Genomic DNA, 7,939 nt, shown 5'->3' with positions numbered 1-7,939 from the left:
TTGGGACCACAAAACCGAGGCATAAAAATAATTAAAAATTTATTTTGATGCCTATAATATGTGTGTGCTCATGTATGACATTTTTTGATGATTGATTTAGTGTTATAAAGGTGAATTTCACTAGAAAGGACTTGTGTGAGAAAATTTAGAATTGAGATAGGCAAATGTGGAAGTGGCCTATTGATGCACACTAGGAAATGTTGTCCTTGCATGTCAAATTCCCAAATTTGACTATAGTGGCCGCCATGGTGATGAATATGGGCAAAAGAAAACATGTCTTAAACATGTTTTGCTAGTGGTGCATGTTAGAAATAATAAAATAAGAGTATGGAAAAAAAGGAAAAAAAAATGTTCATCTTTCACCATAGCTCTTGGCGAATGTCCTAAGGAAAGAAAAGAAAAATTTTGCTCATCCATTTTCACTTCTTGGCCGAAAATACTAAGGAAAAGGGGAGGATTTTTGCTTCATGCTTGGTTTGGAAGAGATCTAGAAGGAGATTTGGCTAAGTTTGCATCAAGATTAAGGTATGTATGAGGTTGTGTTAGGAGTTTCATGCATGACTTGGTTGCTAACTTGATGTGCATGTTAGCCATGGCTCAAATCTTTGTTATGCCATGGAAATGGTATTTGGCCAAAGTTGTTATGGTGATAAAGCCATTGCATGCTAAGTGTGAAGCTTGATGATGATGCATGCATTGATGGATTTTCTACTCATGAGTAAGATTTTGAGTTTTCTCTTTGTTTTATCATGATTGAAGTTGAATAGGAGCATGATTGTCATATTCGGCCATGATGCATTCTTGAGCATGATTCATGCTTCTTGCATGTTAGTTAAAATTTGTGTTTTGGATGGCTATGGACACCTTGAAAATTCGGCCATGCTCATATATGTATATATATGTTTGCACATGATGTTTTGGTTATGAAGGAAGTGATGAATAAGTTTGTTTAAGGAAGAAGACGTTGAAGAATAATTGTGAAATTGTAAGCACATTCGGCCTAGCACACATATGAGTGCTTGATGCTATATTGTAAGTTTTGAGCTACAATATGCAAAGCATTAACTAGTAAAATGCATGCTGTTTTTGTGTGGTATTAAGTGCATAATTGGCCTCAACATGGACAAGTATATTCGGCCTTGGGTAGCCTATTGAAGGCCTTAGCTTTTCCTTGATGCTCGAATAAATTGTATTGAATTGCTTGATGTAGTATAAAATGTGCATGACCATTGTGTATTCAAGCTAAAGGGTGGCCATATGACCATTTAAATTCCTTGTCATATTCGCCATAAGCTAGCACAATGAGGTTTTGATAAATTGAATTTGTTTGAATTAGCTCAAGAGCTAAGAGGGCCACAATTGGACAAGGGGAAGGAAAAAGTAATCGAATAGCCGTAAAAGCCGTTCGACAACATCCGAGGTAAGTCCTCAAGAAGTGACCTTACTTGAATTATGTGGAATGAAATATGGATGTATTGATTATTGATTTATGTGTGTATGAGTATTGAATGATACCGGGCTAAGTCCCGGCGATTATGTTAGTGATTATAATTGTGTTTGAGCCTTAGTAACGAAAATAAATATGTATGTCCAATGATTATTGATGTATGTGTGCATGAGAAATTGAATGATATCCGGGCTAAGCCGAAGACAATTATGCTGGAAATTATAACCGGGTTAAGACCGAAGGCAATTGTGCTAGTGGCTACATCCGGGCTAAGACCAAGGCATTCGTGCGAGTCATTCTATCCGGCTAAGACCGAAGGCATTTGTGCAAATCGTGATATCCGGGTTAAGTCCGTAGGCCTTGGTGCGGGTTACCATAACCGGGTATGTCCCGAAGGCGATTGATCGAGTAGCGACATCCGGTTAAACTCGAAGGTATGTGATTTGAAAATTATAAGCTTGCTGGAAAATTTCAGCTAATGCACTTGTGAAATTTCCCAATGACAAGGTAAGTGCGGTGTGTGCTTTGCACGCTAGGAGTAAGAGCGTGTGAATATCCACTCCTATGATGGAGCGAGTTATCGGCCTTAATGAAGCCGTTATTTGTGTATGAACATAAGAGTTGGGATGGTGAAGTAAGTATGATTATGTGAATGTGCATTAATGAAATGATGCATTTAACTATGTGAATGTATTGCTGTAATTAGAGTTGATTATATTCCTTGAGACTTACTAAGCATAAAAATGCTTACTCGCCGCTTTGGCTCTCGGTTTTCTAGATTTCGCTCGATAGCAATCGGATTCGGGATCGTTGAAGTCGAAGTCATCCACACTATCAAGCCCCCATTTTGGTATAAATTCTTGGTTGAACTTGAAATGGCATGTATAGGACTACCCTTGTTGGTTTAAATATGTTATGATGTATATGTATACGGCCATGCGAAAATGGCTCGTAATAGTGAAGTATCAACTTAAACTATTTGCGGTTTGTATATATATATATGGTGTCATGATGTGACTATGAATTGGAAATGGGAATGTTGGTCACATGATCAGCCATTGGCATGGTTAAAATGATCATATGTGGACCTATGTAAGGCAAGACTAGTTGGTTCATGGAGACTACAAAATAGGTAAGACCTACCTTAAAACAGATGCTGCCAGCTGCAGTAACGTGAATGTGAAAAATCACCAAAATTTGTAGGAATGGTATTAAATAGTGAATCAGCTATGTAAATGAACATTGATGAGTCTATTTTCATATGGAAGAAACGAAATGGTCATAGGAGTTACATGTTAAGAGATATTAAAGCTATTGTAAGACAGGGCCAGAACGGTTTCTGGGTTCCCTGTCGCAACTTTAAAAATTCACTATAAATTATCCAAAAAGAATTAGGAGATATACCTTATATGTACAGATTCCATTTTGAGTCTAGTTTCATTAGAAACAAACGACACCAGCATTAAAGCCCTGTACAGAGAGATATTCAAGTTATACCGTGCGAAGGTCAGAGCAGTCGATCCCTGTAACATGGGTAACTTTAACTAATAAACTGTACCAATTGGCCCGACCAAAAATCCTAGAAATAAATCCATGGATGGATATATGAGTCTAAATTCAGGGAAAATTTATGAAACCAGTTTTCGAGTTTTGAAACTCGAGATATGATTTTTAAGGCGACAGTGACGCAGTTTTCCAGCCTGACTGGAAATGTCAAATTGGTGGGCAAAACATGTGAACTTGGCTTGTTAACCCCTCGGGTCCGACACCGGCGATGGTCTCGGGTTTGGGGTGTTACATCACTGTCAACAAATAACTGTGATAAATTACTCGTTCGAAAATAAGCAACCCGTGGCCACGTTTCATATCTATCAATACATATAATGTTAATAAGAGGATATCGTTAACTCTTTAGTTGAGCTATGAATTCCACTGTTACTAGTAAAGCCGTGCCATACGTAATTTATGTACCCAACATACCGGCTATCAGCTCAATCATATTTAGAGCATAAGCCTCCACTTATATCAAAGCACATGAGTTACATACATATGGTCAGTGACTAACTCAGGGTTTAGGTAAATCACAACATGAACGTCACAAGTGAATTAATTCACAAAAGGATTCAAATTAATTCATATTGGGTTCAGTATAATGTATCATTCTTTCAATGAATATGTCTATGTCTCTACTTGTGGAGTCAAATGCTTCGATAGCCAAGACTAGTCATCTCCTCTATTGGAATTGTAGACGACATAATAATCCTTCTCAGTATTTGAATCAAATGTTCGCTTTGATTATTTTACAAAATTATGGACTCGTTTAGATTATCTATTGAAGTAAGTTGTCTTTCTTGCAATGTAAACGTTCTTATGATGCCACTTATCATCAATTTGAACTTATACAATCAATGAGGTAATATTTGGCTGTCACAGTTTCGCTATGCATGCAAAATATAAAAGATAGAAATACAAAAGACATAACAGTGAAATATGAAATAAACTTTATTTATTTATTCATCGTTCAAATAAATAAAAAACAATTTTATGTTTACTACAATATGGACACATTTCCCAATAATAATAACTTCGAAGTTAAAAATTTCAAAATAAATTATGACTTGTCTCAAGACATAAACTTGATAGTTAACATTTGAATTTTGTCACACCCCAAAATAGGGCCTATGAGTTTTAGGGGTATTTTAAGAATTTTAGCCTTTTAAGTGTTCAAAATTTTGTAACAAGGCATATTAGTAATGTTTTCAATTATTGTTTTTAGAAAATTAAATTAATTTCTGAAAATGAGTTCTAAATACTTTGCAAAAAAGACTGATTTGCAAAAAAGACAAAACTTATAGTTTTTAAGAGGTAATTAAACTAAACTTCAAAAATAAATCTATTTTCCCCATCTTTATAAAACCCATGATAGCTCTTTCCACCCTTTTATGTTTTGTCGTCCCTTGTTCCTCCACATCCCAGTAACTCAATTTTGATTCCCAACCTTTATTCTATTGATTTCTTTTATTCTTGTAACATCAAACCTTCATAGAATTTTAAGAGAACACTCAAAAACATCATAGTTTTCTCCATTGTCAAGCTTTTAGATTTTTTGGGTTTTCAATCAAATGATCAGTTTTTTGTCAACTAAGGTAACGATTCATTTTCCTATTAGTTTTAAATGTTATTTAGTCTTTAAAACCAAGTTTTTAGGCATTAAATCGCATGTTTTGAATAAAGGCCGAAAATTGAATCATTAATGATAGATTTCAGGATTATGCTTAAAAACGTGGTTTCAAAGTGTTTTCAATTAGTTTTAACATGATTAGAAGGTTTCTAAACTTACTTTAAAATTTTGTTAAAGATTTCTTAAGTTTTAATGAATTTTCAAAAAATAGCCATCAAACATATCGAAAAGGTTGATATAGTGAATTAAGTAGTTTTGTGTAGTTTAAAGGTTGAGAATTAGTTGTAAGTGAATTATAAGATGAACGAAATTGGCTTTAGGCAAAAAGATTGAGTATAAATTGAGATATTTGAATTTTAAGTTGGTTAGGTTAAAGGTTTCGGTTACATGGGAACTTAGTTTAGGCTTATATTTTGTATGCTTGTAATGAGTCTTTGACTGATTTTTGGATGCATTGTTGTATGAATTGTTGTGTTGAAGTTCCAGATTCGATAGAACCTTTTACGAGTAGAGATAAAAGCAAGGAAAAACTAGTTTGAACTTTCAACTTTTCGGCCAAAGTATAATTGGTGTGTTTGAAATAATTACTTGTGGACATGATTCAATGTGTTATTTGGGAATTTGGTAGTAGCTTAAACCCCTACTCTAAATTCTGAGTGTAAGCTTTCTCATACCTCTACTATCTTATGAACAATGTGCTTATATGTTTGTGAATACGTGAATTGAGATTAAATGCTATAACATGTGATATGTGATTATGTTAACTGCTGTGAAAGTGCAAATGTGTACATGATATGTATATGTTAAATGTTAGTAACAGTATAACACCCCTAACACGGCTTAAACGTTATGGCCAAATCTGAGAATGTTACGAAGAAAGGTTTTAAATTAAATCTTTTAAGTTAAAACGTATCGTTTAATTAGTTTACCAATCGGAGTCTTAATATCCGAAAAAAATTGTGTTTATAATATTATTTGAAATGATTTTAAGTTATCAAGAATTTGCAGCAGAAGTTTAAAATCATTTTATTCGAAACCAAGCTCGTGTTTCCAAAAACTATTTGATAAAACCATTTGTTTGCATAAAGTGTTTTTGTCAATGTTGCGAAAAATAAAAACAAAACCAAATCTAAATCTAAAAGTTAAAACCATACAGTCTAGAGAGTCCCAAAAGTTACAAACTCTCAAGAAAAATCAAAATTTAAAATAAAATCGTTATTACTAAATAAAAATAGTTTTCTGTCGAGTGGTCACCGTTGAGCCTCTGTCGCATTGACCCGCCTAAGTTTGAGGATTACCTGAACAAAAAAAACAAACAGATGTGAAGTTTCGTAAACTTATTGTGTAACCCAACAATGCAACTTTCTCAGAATCTCATATGCAAACAGAAATAGAATCGGACCTAAGTCCTTAACAAATACAGATAGAATTAGATGTACAGAATAGATATACAGAATCTTACCCCATCCTCTACACACCATCTCTGCCAATCCCATCACACTGTTTGATGTTAAAAACACTCACCCATCCCTACACACCATATAGTGTCTATGTGATACATAATAGAATAATACGTAGCCAAGTTGCTAAATAATAGGTGAAAGGTCGCCATATAGATCACTTCCTCCACATACGCAAATCCCACCTCAAACACAGATATAAAATACAGGATTAACAGAATTATCATGCTTAGCATGCTCATATACAGATAACATATATTCTTAAACAGAATAGTCAGACATACATATCCGTTTTCTACTCAAATTAGACTATCATAATATCAGATCATACGAATTAGGGTTTGGTTAGGTTTTACCGATCTTATGGTAGGCCCCTAGTCGATCGGAACGACCTGTGCGACCCTAGAGAAATTTTTTTAAAATTTTGGGCCCACACGCCCAAATTAGCCTTACCTGTGTGGCCCACACGGCCTTGCCCAAAACCCATACGCTCGTGTGGAGTCGACAGTCCTCTTTTTGGGCTTTCTCCAAAACCTTTATTTCTGTGTTTAGGGTGCACTGGGACGATTTTGATGCTACTTCAAACTCAAACCCACTAGAACTTAAAAATCGACATCACATGCTCCCCAAAATCAATTTTAATCGATAACTAAACTGAACCAACGAAATTGACAACAGTAAAATTCAAGTGTTCGATACTTACCCAACTTCTCGAACAAACCCGACTTCAATTATACAGGAGGAGAATTCTGTTAGCCCAAAACCACATTAACGAAAAGAAAAAGATAGAATCGATTAAAAATAGCTAAAAAAGTTCCCTAACCTACAAGAAAATTTACCCCTTACACTTACCAAGCCGCACAACAAACCGAAAAACTAGAATACCGAGATTGAATGACAAGATTGCGACAGAATTCAGAAGGCAAGGGAAAAAGAAATTTTGCCAATTAACAGGAAAGATAAAGGTGATTTTTGGAGAGAGAGAGAAAAAGAAGATAAAAATAAAAATTAAATAAAAGAAAAAATGTGACAACATATCTCTAATTTTCCTCTCACTCCCTACTAACTCACTAACTCTCAACTACCTCAGAATTTCGGTTCCACCAAACCTTTATCAGACAACCGAAGCAAAAATTATCACCGACGCTCACGTGGGGATTCGAACACAAGACCTCCACCAAGCTAACTCCTTATCACTCAAACCAGTAGGCTCATTCTGATATGAGTTTACAAATAATATTACAAAAGCCCACTTAGCAAAGATTAAGCTAGGATAAAAAGATAAAAGAGTTTGCAAATGTAATACTTGAACCCAAGACCTTATACATAATCAAGAACACTTAGCCACTGAAGCATATACACATTTATGTCAAGTTTCACAGAAACAAAATTAAATTATTCAGGGCGTTATAGACAATGTTTTGCTAAAGAAGCAAATATATAGTGATAGTGCATGAATAATCGGTAAGTGATATATGTTTGATTTAAGATATTTTGGCCTTGTGATCTTGAAACCGTTGAATATAATTAACATGCAATAGGATTGTGAGTACTTACCTATATGTACAATGATTTTGGGTGTTGAAACCCTGTGACATGTTGGACGGACATGAAAGGGGGAATAAAGAGAGTGTTAGTTTTATGATTCACTTTTGGGACATGTTTGACTCTATGAGTCTATGTTTGATGTTTTGGAGATCTGTGTATCTGATGAATGATAATAGAACTCACTTTTATGTTTCATAGCTCAAGTTCCAAATTTTCTTAACTTATGAATGTGTGTATTGTGATATGTGTTTATATGACATGTGATCATTATGCAATTTATCTGTAAGGATGTTTTAGAGTATT

Source organism: Gossypium arboreum, chromosome 8 (genome assembly GCF_025698485.1).
Source record: "Gossypium arboreum isolate Shixiya-1 chromosome 8, ASM2569848v2, whole genome shotgun sequence".
Classification (NCBI taxonomy): domain Eukaryota; kingdom Viridiplantae; phylum Streptophyta; class Magnoliopsida; order Malvales; family Malvaceae; genus Gossypium; species Gossypium arboreum.
This window is presented reverse-complemented; position numbering follows the sequence as displayed.